Raw genomic sequence first — 13,261 nt, 5'->3', positions numbered from 1 at the left:
CCGTAATATGAATATGAGCCGCAAGTACACGAATACATCAATCAAAATCCCTCCGACCTCCCTATAAAGGCAGAATTTACCTCAAACGTCGAAAATTCCTCTGTATTTCGCTGAATACTGTCACCTTTCCGCATATCGGCATAAATTAACACAAAGTGGGCGTGAAATCACAGTGTGGTAACATCGATACGCAATTTGCTGTCAAGTGTCGTGAGTGATTGTATTTTTAATCTGTGCGAATATCCGCCATGGATTTTTACTCTTTTTAATATTCCGTAGTTTTATTCCGAAGCTAAGACTATTAACGTAAGGAGGTTTTTGTTGTGATGTTAACTTATGAGTTGTGTGTTTGATTTTAAGTGAGAAGCTTTGTTCTACTAAGATTTCAACGTTTCAAAAAGTCGTGACAATAGACACAGACGGGCAAATCAGACTCGGATATCAACGGCTTATACCAATCGAACCAATAGTTCGAATTCCAAGATAGAAAACCGCTAAAGCAAGTACCCTGTTTAATTTTAAAGTTGTAATACAACCAATATTGTAAAACGTATATACTTAACACAATTGTTTTCGTTACGGTTCTAGGTCAAGTCTAGATAAGGCTATTGGACGACTTTACTGAAAACACTCAACTGGAGAAAGCAAGAGTCATAGCCAACTTAGAAAATATAGTACATCATACTATTAAGAGTAAAACTTATTTGTTTGATTTTGCCGAAGTTACGCAAAAACTACTGATCCGATTGATATGAAACTTTCGGTTAAAATCATCAAAAAGTTTCAAGTAATACTTGGATAGATTATACACTGGCCTCCAAAAAAATCGACCCACCTACATTTTTTTCTAAAAAAGCCATCGTATGGTTTTAAACTACCACATATTTATATTTTTAAGATTGATAATGAAAAAATGCCATTGTAGGATTGTACAAAAACAGAAATAGTGAGCAAAAAATAGCTTTTTAGGTAAATATGTGACAAAACACGAAAACACAAAATTTTACGCAATTTTATTTTTTTCTATACAAAACGATTATGCCGTTTGTTTTTAAATTTGGGTGCCTAAATCTTACTTTAATAGAGAGTGCTTCCTCCTCTTGACCTAATCACTGCCTGCATATGCCTATTAAGTGGCCTGATTAGCTTTTTAATGTCTTCCTGTGGGGTCCGTTGCCATTCTTCAGTTAGGGCAGCTTCCAGTTGATTCAGGGTTTCTGGAATTGGATTTCGTGCACGAACCGTACGTTTTAGCTGGTCCCAGAGGTGCTCTATCGGGTTTAAGTCCGGACTATTGGCTGGCCACTGCATAACTGGAATTTCGACTTCCCTGAGATAGTCTTTAACAATTCTAGCGACGTGAGGTCGTGCGTTGTCGTCCATAAGTTGGAAATTATACCCAATATATCCAGCGTAAGGCATCACATGAGGCTCCAGAATGTCCGTTATGTAAGTTTCAGCATTAACAGCACGATTACAGAAAAAAACCAGCTCTGTGCGTCCCGTCAAAGAAATACCTCCCCAAAACATTGTAGAGCCTCCACCAAATCGGACTGTTTCTCGACTGCAACACTGAGAGTAGCGTTCTCCTGGCCTTCGCATGACGTTACGTCGTCCATCAGAGCCTACTAGAGACATTCGGCTTTCATCACTGAACAATACTGTCTCCCATTGGTCCAGTGTCCAATCGACGTGCTGCCTAGCAAATTGTAGTCTTGCTTGTCGGTGGAATGCTGTGGGTTTTGGTCCTGTTGCTGGCTTGTGAGGAGTTAAGTTTTGCTCTCGATGTCTTCTTCTTACAGTATTTTCACTCACAGACACTCCACGACTTTCTTGGAGTCTACCTTGAACGTCAACAGCCGAAAGATGTCGGTTTCTTAAAGACGTCAAACCAATAAAACGGTCATCGGTCGGGTTCGTTACACGCCCCCTGCCAGATCCTGGTCTCCGGCGATACTCCCCAGTCTCCAAGTAGCGTTTGTACACTTTTCGCACCCCTGAACGACTTAATTTAAGTGTTCTAGCCACATTTCGCTGACTTAACCCCTCATGAATAAGAGCTACGACTTGAGCAGCTTCTGCTTCAGTAGTATCCATTTTTTATGATTAAACTTATTAAAATTATTGTTTCAACAAAGTTTCATACACTCAATCAATAATAAACATCGAACCGAGATGATTCCGCGTTAAGAACTGGAAATAAACTAACCATGCACTTTGTGCACAAAGTAACGTTTTCTTAACAATCTTTAAAAATATTCCAAATATTCTCAATAACACTTACAACTCCTCCGAATCAATATCAAGTGGGTAATAAAATGTTAAATGTATGTCCCAAAAGTAAAACAATCCACCTAGGTTGTCGCATAGTTAAGATAACAACTTTGTAAGTAAAAAAATACGGGTGGGTCGATTTTTTTGGCGGCCAGTGTACATAATGTATACTATGTTTGGCGAATACACCATATGATATCTACGTAATCAGAGAGATAGTTGGATATGCGACTGGCCGCTTTTCAGGCAAATGGTAACCAAACGATCGCAGAAAATTAGAGCTTTGCCTTATAATTTGTGTGAATAAGATTTTTAAAACATAAATGAATTTAATTGAAAATAAATATATACAATACAGCGACCGTTTTATGAAAAGAAAAAAATGGGATAAGCAATTTGATTCAGATTGTTTAACTTTTAAAACACATAGTTTTGCAAGTACAATTGCATAGAGACAATACTAGAAAATAGATTTTATAAGTTTTTATTAAAATCTAATTTTTAAAAACATTAAGTTCTTAATTTACCCGTAACAAGTTTAGAGGGGTACAATCCACTAACCGTAGAAATAGAAAAACTAAGAAGTTTCACATAATTGATTTCACCAACTAATAAACAAGTTTATCTGCTTGAACAATAACCATTGTTATAAACTGTTCAACAAAAAAACTTCGAAAACAATAAGTAACATGGACCCGCCTTTCAACTAATTCCCACAGAGAACATAATTAGTCTAAACTTTAGTGCCCCGTTTTTGTACACCCGAGTAATCGCGGGACATAAAATATTTTGACATGGCGATAAGAACAAAGGGGCCGAAATTTTAGCTTATCTTATCGGCACAGAGTGTTGTACCACTAATGACCCGAGACCCACAGTCATTACTTGCTTCCGAGGACCGACAACTTCATTCTGAAAAACGCCTCATTGAACGCTCGAGTTTCAATAGACCTTTATTGGAAGCACTGAAGGAAGTATTTGAAGGCAATAACTGGCAATAACCAATATTCTAAGAAGCCTGTTGCGCTCATAATATTGAAGTTGTATAAATCGCTTCGTATTCGATCATAGGATATGACAAATATACCTTCTATTTGATATGCTAGAATAAATTCGTGATACTTTAATAAACTTTAAAGTTGAATATAAAATAAATAGTTGGAAGACTAAGTACATTTTAGACATTACCTTATATATGAATTTTAATTGTAAAATATGACTGGTATTTACGAAAGAATTTTAGGGGAATTATACTATAGATTCGAATACATTTTGTCAGAAAGGAGCATTGACTTGGCGTAGTCGGGAACAAAACAATACAAATAAATTGAGCGTTATTACGTATTTATGGCTTTCATCTAAATGTTAGAAGTTACATTTTAGAAGAATGAAAATAAGCAACCCTTCTAATTACGGTTGAAGTGGTTCGTTTAAAAACGTACATCTACAGGGATCAAGCGTACAAGGTTAGCTCTGACGGGTAGGATTAGCTCTGCTATAAATGGGATGTCTTGAGGTAGTTTTAAAAGCCGGTCCAAGATATAAATGGAAGCGAACTACCATACATCTTATAATAATATCATAATTATTTTTATGTTCTACTTTATATGTACATAGCTAGCTAAGTAGTTGTATTCAGAGTGGTAGATTAAGCACCAAGCCCTCTCCTTAAGAGGTCTACTATAGACCTTAACAGAACAGTCGTACTCAATTTATATAGTATCTAGTTTTAAATATAGGGTATTATATATGATAAAGGTTATATATAATACCCTATAATACTTTTATATTGTTAATTCACGATAAGCTAAGCTGTCACTTTAAAAAGAAGAATGTTATAATCAAATTAGTCCTGATCATAGGATATATTAAAAACATTAATTATATTATTATTTTCAAAAATCACCTTACGTTGTCGTATTCTTCAAAAGTTTACTTGGATTTGCATTTTTTTTTGACATAGAAAGAGATTTGTTCGCTTAAAAATACTTGGCTTAAATTACAAGTTATTATCATTACTGCATGAATATCCTTGTGCCTATACTTATACTAATTCTGTCACTGTTCTTGACGATAGCATATCTGATGGGTAGGTGTAGCATATCTGATGGGTAGGTTACCTTAACTGGTTTTATTTAACGAAAGTAGACAACAATTATGAATGAGATAAATCAAAGGAGTACTCACACCGATAAAATCGAATATTGCATTATATACGTATAATATTAGAAGGTCGTATTATTGTCAACATCTGTTTAATATAACGATTCAGGCCAATGTTTAACTTGCACCAAGCCCCAATAGAAGGAAAGTAATCTTAAGAAAACCTAAAAGATTTAAGAAGCGCATCAACGCTGAGATGGTATCCGCTTTAATTATAATAAATAAATAATCTCATAAAAGTAATCTCTAAACGGACGAAGAGAACATTCGGAATTTCAAATATAACAATGAAATTAATCTCTAATATTTATGACTTTGAGACATTTTTATACGGAACATCTATTTTATAGGGGAGGTATTTTTTTTCACTTTAGAACCCTCAGCACCCAAATCGTATTCAATCACCAACATTTTCTGTGTATTGTATTAGTAATGTATGATGATACAAACTACGAATTTACTATCAACTAATTTCAAAAGTAAAGTGTTTAATTGGTAATAATTTGTAGGTACTTTGGACGTGTCACACAAAGCTACTATATAAGATCGATGACTTTGGTTAAAAACAAAACTGTTATTTTTTTGAAACTAGTTAAAAACCAAACCAGACTGACTCTCTAAATTATTCAATATATTAATACAACATTCAAGCAAACTATTTAGAATTTACTATCAATTTGTATATTGCTCGAGTTTTCTATGACATGACATGACATGTCTTACATATAATATACATTTTTTGAGCCGTGAGCCATGCAAGGATGCCATAAACGTCTAACTCATTAATGAAAACTTCATCTTAAGCTGAAATGAATCTTTTGCTCTGATAGTTTTTAAGCGCTTTGACTTGTTTGCAAGAAAAAAAATAGATATTTACTATGCAATAGCCATTTTAACAGATGAAAATGCAATGAAACAATTGTGTACCCTAGTGAAAATATTCAGCACTGCAAGGAGGTCATAAAATAGCAATTAGGATTTAAGGGGTAGCAATATATCTTAGAAAAGCGCATCTTATCACAGAAGCGCTGAAAACTCGAGCGACGAAGAAATTTATTGCATTCTTGACACGCATTTAATATAACAAGTATTCGCAGTTCGGTCGAAATTCGACTATAATCATAATTGAAATTTTAATATATGTGAACATATGAATGTTTCGATTTTTGGATATATAAAGAAGAAAAATGCATTGCATTTTATTACTTTAGAGTCAATTATTATACTATTTGAAAACAATAAATCATTCTCAGTACATAACTCCAGCGATAAAGTACAATACACTTACATAAACACAGAAATAACTTCCATATATCAAACCTAAAAATGACAAATTAATTATCGTATGAATAAAATATTAATTAAAAAAGTTATAATCCCTTGAATACTGATCATTTGTCATTCGGCTAATGAAAACAGAAAAAAAAGTCATCATAGCGTCCTCGTTCGCATCGGGCTTATTTATTTGAAAGTTAAGACCGACTAATTCACGGCCGCGTTAAGGCAAACGGTACACGGACAACTTTACACACTCAACTTTTTATGTGTTCCCCGTATGGAATTTATTGCATTTGTCACTCATATGGAGGATGGTAATAAAATTGGACATGTTTATTAACGAAATGAGAATTCAAATTGTTTTTTAAGTATGTTAATGCTAAACGTTTATTTTTATTGACAAACGATTATTACAAATATTACAAAGGCACTCACGGTGGATTTTTTTGGATTTATTTCTTTGTGGGAACTTTTGTTATTCGTGTCTAAAAAATAATATATTTAGTTGTTATATTTGTTTAACGAAGGCTACTTTTTATCAGTGTTTAAATGTTATTACAACTTCCTTTTTGGCATTTACTTTTTAAATATATTTGTCGCAATAACCAAAAGAAACCATATTTATTATTTATTTTATTAGTAATACAGAACCAAAACCACAAAAATACAACTGAAACCTGACATTATTTATATTAAACAAGCAATTTATTACAACATTTATATTTATATAAAAAATAGTTCAGCAACGTCTCGGTTGAATAAATAAGGTCGATTTTATCAATACCAATATACTTTTAGTAAATAGGTCTAGTAAGTGATATCGTGTTGACTCATGTCCCCCAATCTGTTTACTTGCCACAATCCCGGATCGGTAATAAGATGCGACATACGTATTATCTAGATTAAATCCCAAAGGAGGCTTAAATATAGTAATATCCTTACATGACAACCGTCTTGGGATACTTCTTTTCTTTTAAAAATACTTACAAATCGATGTTTTATTTTTATCGGTTTATTATTTATACCAACATCTCTTAAGATATTATTTGACAATAAATGTGATTTACGAAGGCTTATTGAGACTTATTTTTGTTAAAATATTCGTTCTGCAATTCGACTTTTCTGATATAGATATGAGTGTTTCTTGTTTTAAAATTCACTTAATAATGTTTAAACATTTAAACAGTTTAATCTGTTTGTTACAAACACCTTTACTACATTTTATGTCATATGTTTCAGGTGTTATGTAAATGTGAACTGCGATGGGTTAGTGGATAGAACAGACAAAAAATAGAAAGATTGAGATCATTTCTAGTAAAATATATTCCAAGGAAAGTAATTATTAATGAAACCAGAGGAACGAGAGTTCTATACGTTATTTTCAACAGAAGAGGTCTTTGTGCAGTAATATGACATTCACAATCTGTTAAAATACTATCGTAGGGGTTATTAAGCTGATTTAAGACATAGTAAATATTACAAAACAAATGTATTTATGAAGGTTGATATATATATAACCGTACATTAAATTTATTTTTACACTGACAATGTATCCACAATAATTAAATACCGGATATGTATTGTTTCGCCGCTATTAAACAGGTTTTATGCTTATTTTGTTTTATACTCATTGTATTCCAAGATATTACTCTAAATATAATTTAGTATTTTTTATCAATAAATGGAAAATACAGTTCGACTAATCGACTTCGGTGTATTCTTATTCGAATGATTGATAACTCACGCCTTTCCGATCTTGTCAGAGTGAAGAATAACATTGTTACTAGTCTTGTAAACATCTCACTGCAGCAAAATCCTTTTAATGTTACTCTCACAGAACATACTAGAAATAGAATGACAAATGAATATTCAACTCGAGACACAAAATCGAGAATATATTATTCGAATTAAAATTTGGCAACATTTTTATAATAAGTGAATAAGAAGATTATGAAATAAATACGGTCACAAGGTATAAAAGCTAATATATTTTTAATATTTTCAACACATTTCTTTAGACGATCAGTCTCAATTTTTGTCGAATTAAAAAAATCTTGGCAAGAACCCTGCCACTGGCGAAGCTCCAAATACGCTAATAGGGCAGTTAACAGAGATTCCAAAAACTATTTTATACGAAACAGTAAAAATACGAAGAACTTTTGTAGTTGAAACAAAGATCATCTAAGTTTTTTTTATATTTTGATTCTATAATTATTATATAAGACAAAGTCAAAATGATGAGCGCGTTTATAATTTAGAACCCGTTTGTTTGTTTAACTATCTTCTATAATAAGACGATGTCCAGTGGCTATGAGCGTTACATTGTACCTATATGAATGGAACGGAAGCCATATGTAAGATGTCGTAGAAAATAAAAGAAAGCAACTTTCTGTTAGACCACCGATGAAGGCGGACGACATCAAAGGTAAATCTCGGTACACCTCGGACTGTATAATTATCGTGACCAACTGAAATATTAATGCATGAAGGGTTCACATAATGAAGGTATAACAACCATTAGTCATAGTCATATCAAATCGACCTAAGAATTTTAAAACGAAAAAAGCAGGCTAAGCTTTGAATAATTTTAAGATTAAAAGAGAAATTATAGTCACTATCGCTTAATGGCATAGGAGTGCGGAGGAAGTGAAGTCGAGTGCACTTGAGCACATATCAACTTATTAAAATTATAAAATCTTGTAAGACGTTTGAATTTCTGCTGACAGTGCAATATAGGTTTTAAATATAAAAAAAGAATACTAAAACTTAATCTTAGGGTACGTATATAACACAATATTTATAATCAGGGAAAGCAATTTGCTATTAACATTTAATTTCTACTTGACAGTTCTTATACTCTTGATCCACCTCTTCAGTAAGACCTATAATTATTTAGCAATTGTCTCATCTAACGCATTAATGCATCCAACATTCTTTTATATCCTGTGTTACAGTACTTATAAGCATGAATGTTAAGATCAAAGGAAAATCCATTATAGACTTCCATTACATTTTCTGGGATAAAGTTTCGAAGAGAAGAACGATCCTTTTGAATGTATGGTTTCTTACCTGCAACAAAGAAAGAAAGATTCTCATTTAATATGTACTTATTGGGTCTATTAAATTTCTAAATTCATACATTGTAATAATTTGTCATGTGATACATTATAGCTCTATTGGGTTAATACAAGTTATAACACAAACCATTGCTCTCCGTATTTATGGAGTGCTTTAAATATATTTATCGCCATACCTCACGAATAAAACATGTCATTTTATACATTTCTAAACGAGTGACAAACGTCCATAATAACGAAATGTCCATAACACTCCACTATCACAACTACTAAGCTATAAACCCACACGTAGGTAGCTACTAAACGTGAACCTCGACGGTCAATTTCCAACTTTATAATCCCGTTCAATATTGGATTCGATTACATTCCGAGCCCGGACTCCCACAAAGATTTTTATGTGCCTTGTCGTTCATACTGTCAGGTTATATTTGTAATGGGGCTTATCTTTAAACTCGGTATTGAATTGTCAGTGGTATCAAGATGTGGCCAGGAATGGTCGCGACGCGTCCTTAGACTAGATTTCAAACGAGTCCGCCCGAGTCCCATTTAAGGTGTTCGTATTTAAAAGCTGCCGAGCGCTCACTTTTTATGTAACTGACTCAATTTATTTATAAGCTAACAAAACACCAACGTTATGAAAGTTAGAAAATATTTTTAAAATTCTATTTTTGAACGAAGGTAATAAATAATTTTAGATTGTATTTTAACCAATAAACCATGCGAAAACTGACGTATATAGAGACATTCTCTGAAATATATAGCTATAAATATCCTCCATTAATAAAATTTCACCATCGCACAAAGTCTAATTTATTTAATAAATGCAATATTTCGCTCATCAGATTTGCCTTGTAAAGCTTATAAAAAGAAATTTCGTAAGGTTGTTCGGAAGTATTAGTAAATTCTCGTGAAAATATATAACCAAATAAAATGTTTACAGCGCGTTATTTGGAATTACTCGGGCCTGAGCGAGGTAGTTATGGTCCCGCGTTACGCATGCAAATTAGCAATTGACTGGCGTTGTTATTTTTTAAGTCATTTTTGTTTTATAGAGATAGCAAAGTCAATAAAAAATTTTACAATGATATTACCTTAAATATAAGTTATCAAAAATATCATGTGAACCTTGTGATAGTTCAGTATTTTATAATAATAAATGCGTTGTTATTTAATTACTAAACATGATTAATATCAGAAATGTATTCTTATAATCAAGAGAAAAATAATTATAATTAGCTGTTGTACTGCATCACTAAGCATAAGTCAAGTTTTTGAAATCAGGTCGTATGCAGTCTTTCAAGCGAATAAGCGATCATTATAACATGAGATGTTAGTACGATCGCTGTGCAGACAACCGCGTGGTATTGAAATGAAACGTGAAATTGCTTTACTGTCAAAACGGTTAAATATCAAACAGGACTGACTGTTTATTTAACCATAATTATCTTTTGTTGCATTTGTGAATCTCAGATAACTATATCTTTTATATAAGACAGAATCCATTTCTAACCATAAGAACATATGGTAATAATAAATTAAATTAAGAACATATTTTTATTGATACGATGCAATATGCACCATATACAAGAACATTTAAGTACTTTAAAATACATATAATATGTATTTTTAAAGTACTTAAATGTTCTTTGGAAGCAGTATGTAATCGACACGAAAATCACGTTTGTCGCATCAATAAACTTAATTTAAAGGGGATGAAACTTCATCTTTATCTGGTGTGAGTTTTATGGATGTATATTGTTAAAACAAATGTTTCATAAAATAAAAGCACTATAACTTTTGAAAAGCGCGTTCAAAATCGAAACGACAATTAGGTAATCCTGAATCATCGTATTTAAAATACTATTAATCAACTTTTTCTTCTTGTATTATATTGACAAATAAAATTGAGTTGATGTTTTAGTGTCACATTTCTCGAATTCCTATAAAAAGGTTGGCATAAAGCTACTGGTGACGAATACGTTTGCTTAAAATCAGACGATCTAAGTTGAAGCGATAATCCAATTTTGGAATTAAATCCTCACGGACAGTCAGAGAGACGCTTCGTACCGGATTTTGAAGGAATTTTGTAATATCCTGCAAATGATTGCATACATTTCTATTTTTACGTATCTCTCGTATTTTGAAAACAAATAAAAATGTTTGTACAGGCAAATCTGTCTAGCGAATAACCCCGACTGAAAGTGTCTTGTTACTGTCAGTATTCCACGACACATTTTTACATTTTTTTGGAATCTAGATAGACATGGTAAAATTCTACGTCACAATTTTACAATCAGACTACTAGACACCAGAAAAGACTCGCTGTAGTTTTCGAATAATACCGACTTGTATAAAGTAATTTACATTTTCTTTTCTCATGAGCTAAAGAGTGGAATTCCTTTCCGGCGCCTCTGTTTCCTGACACGTACAGCTCGGGTATTTTCAAGAGCAGAGTAAATGAGCAATATTTGGGAACGCGAAATATCTTTGCGTTGTCTTCACTTTGGCTTTTTATTAGTAAAACATTTTTTAGGTTACAATTTCTTTTTTATTTACAATCCCTTGACATATTACTATATTACTTTGTTGATGTTCGTATAGCAAAAATAAAATAAACTTGATTTATTTACTTTCTATTATTAATTGTTATAGTGCGTTACTATTTTATAAGCAATTAATTTCACAATCGAGTTAGTGAATAAATTCCTTTGGAATGAATGCAAAGATATATTTGAATGGCGCTGCTTAAGTTTATTTATTCAAGCATTCATGAGGTGTTTATATCAGGAACGGCACAACTATCGTATCTCAGTTATACATACATGGCTGTTGATTGTTAACTGTTATTGTGAAACTCTTTCTTTTCTCGTCTTTTGTTGCTGGTTATATAGTAAGGATATTTATATCACATTCTGCTTTAAGTTTTAAATTGCTTGCATTTTCAAATCGGTTACCGAAAATGTAACCATTTAGGCTTAATCCTGCAGGTTTTCATTATTTAAGCGAAACCTGTTTTCAGGCCGACAGATATTCGGCTAAAACAGTTGAAAAAAACGTAAAAGGCATCGAGGGGAATGCGGAATTGTGCCAAACAAAAGGCGAATGGGACGCATTTAATCCTGTCCGGCCGTCTCGTTTCGACGGCGTGGAAAGAGAAAATTGAATTTATTATCGGTTGTATTTGAGTGACGTGTTATTTCACACGCCAGCAAAGGAAGGAGAAATCCAATCAGTTAAGGTGATAGCTCGGATGTAGTGAATGAACTGACTGAAAATGTCTTTCCGATTCAATTCTGTTTGCACGATTTCGTGACGGAAATAGAAGTAGTTTACAGCACTTGACATCACCGCCGCGACATATCATTAAACGGATTCAAAGTAAGCTTCGAATATCTATGTATAAATATGAATTATAAATATTTCTTTTGGGATCCAATATTTTATGAGTCGATGAGGTAGCGTTTGATAAAACCGATATTGAAATACAATATGTATTTAATGGTTCATATTTAAAATGAGGGTAAGAAAAATGGGCCCAACCCATTCCAATAACCCATTGAAAGTGGGTTGTACCTCACCCTCTATTGACTTCTAATTGGTTGGGATATGCCTTAATAATACCTAATGGCCAATACTAAGTACTAACTAAATTTTAAATAGAATTACATTATTATCACAACAAATGATCAATGTTTTTACTTGGAATTGTATTATGATAAGATTACGTATATATTTACATTTTACTGGTAACACTCAGATTAAATTTACAATTCGCAGGTAAAATGAAGGTAATACGATTCAAAAACGCTGAATAATATCAAAATAAATGATAATGTATGCGAATTGACCTGTATTTGTTCAGCCACATGCCGGGATCCAAAGGTTCGCAGGGTCAAAGCAAAAATAAACCTTATAGCACTTTATGTCGGCATAAATCTTTTATAACCATCCATATTTCATGTAAAATTTTAAAACTTACTGGTTTTAATTCAACTCGTATAAAGATATTGTCTTTCGAAGACGATCGAAATAAAATTGCCATTCTCTTAAAGCAGAGAAAATATTTTTAAAAGCAACGGTATATTCAACCACCGTAACTTTAATACGTGGAATGTAAGATAAATATTAATATCCATTGTCATACCATTGTCAGTCGGTATACGGGCAACAGTCGCGACAAGAAAATATTGTCATTCAATCTGTGATTATAATTAAAAATTATACATACAAAAAAAAGTTTTATTCAGACTACGAATCCGTACCGGTTTTTATTAATTTACATAAAACTTGTTTAAATGTTAATGAGTTAGTCCGGATCTCGTACTCTGGACAGGGGTGATGAACTAAATATCTATAAGGCACGGGATTTTCAAACATATGTTTCTTTTATAAAAAATACTAGTTTTGACCAATGGGTTCGCCCGAGTGAAGGAAACAAGCAGGCGTTAGGTACTATTATCCGATATTAA

At 32.6% G+C, this 13,261-nt stretch overlaps 1 protein-coding gene across 7 annotated transcripts in view; it reads right to left on the bottom strand.

Annotated features, from left to right (window-relative positions):
• The window catches only part of LOC124532193, a 106,966-nt gene that overhangs the window by 47,250 nt on the left and 46,455 nt on the right, over positions 1-13,261 (bottom strand). The window lies entirely within an intron of this gene.

The sequence above is a fragment of the Vanessa cardui genome, chromosome 9, assembly GCF_905220365.1.
Source record: "Vanessa cardui chromosome 9, ilVanCard2.1, whole genome shotgun sequence".
Lineage (NCBI taxonomy): Eukaryota > Metazoa > Arthropoda > Insecta > Lepidoptera > Nymphalidae > Vanessa > Vanessa cardui.
The sequence above is the reverse complement of the archived record's forward strand: the minus strand, read 5'-3'. Positions and strand labels throughout refer to the sequence as shown.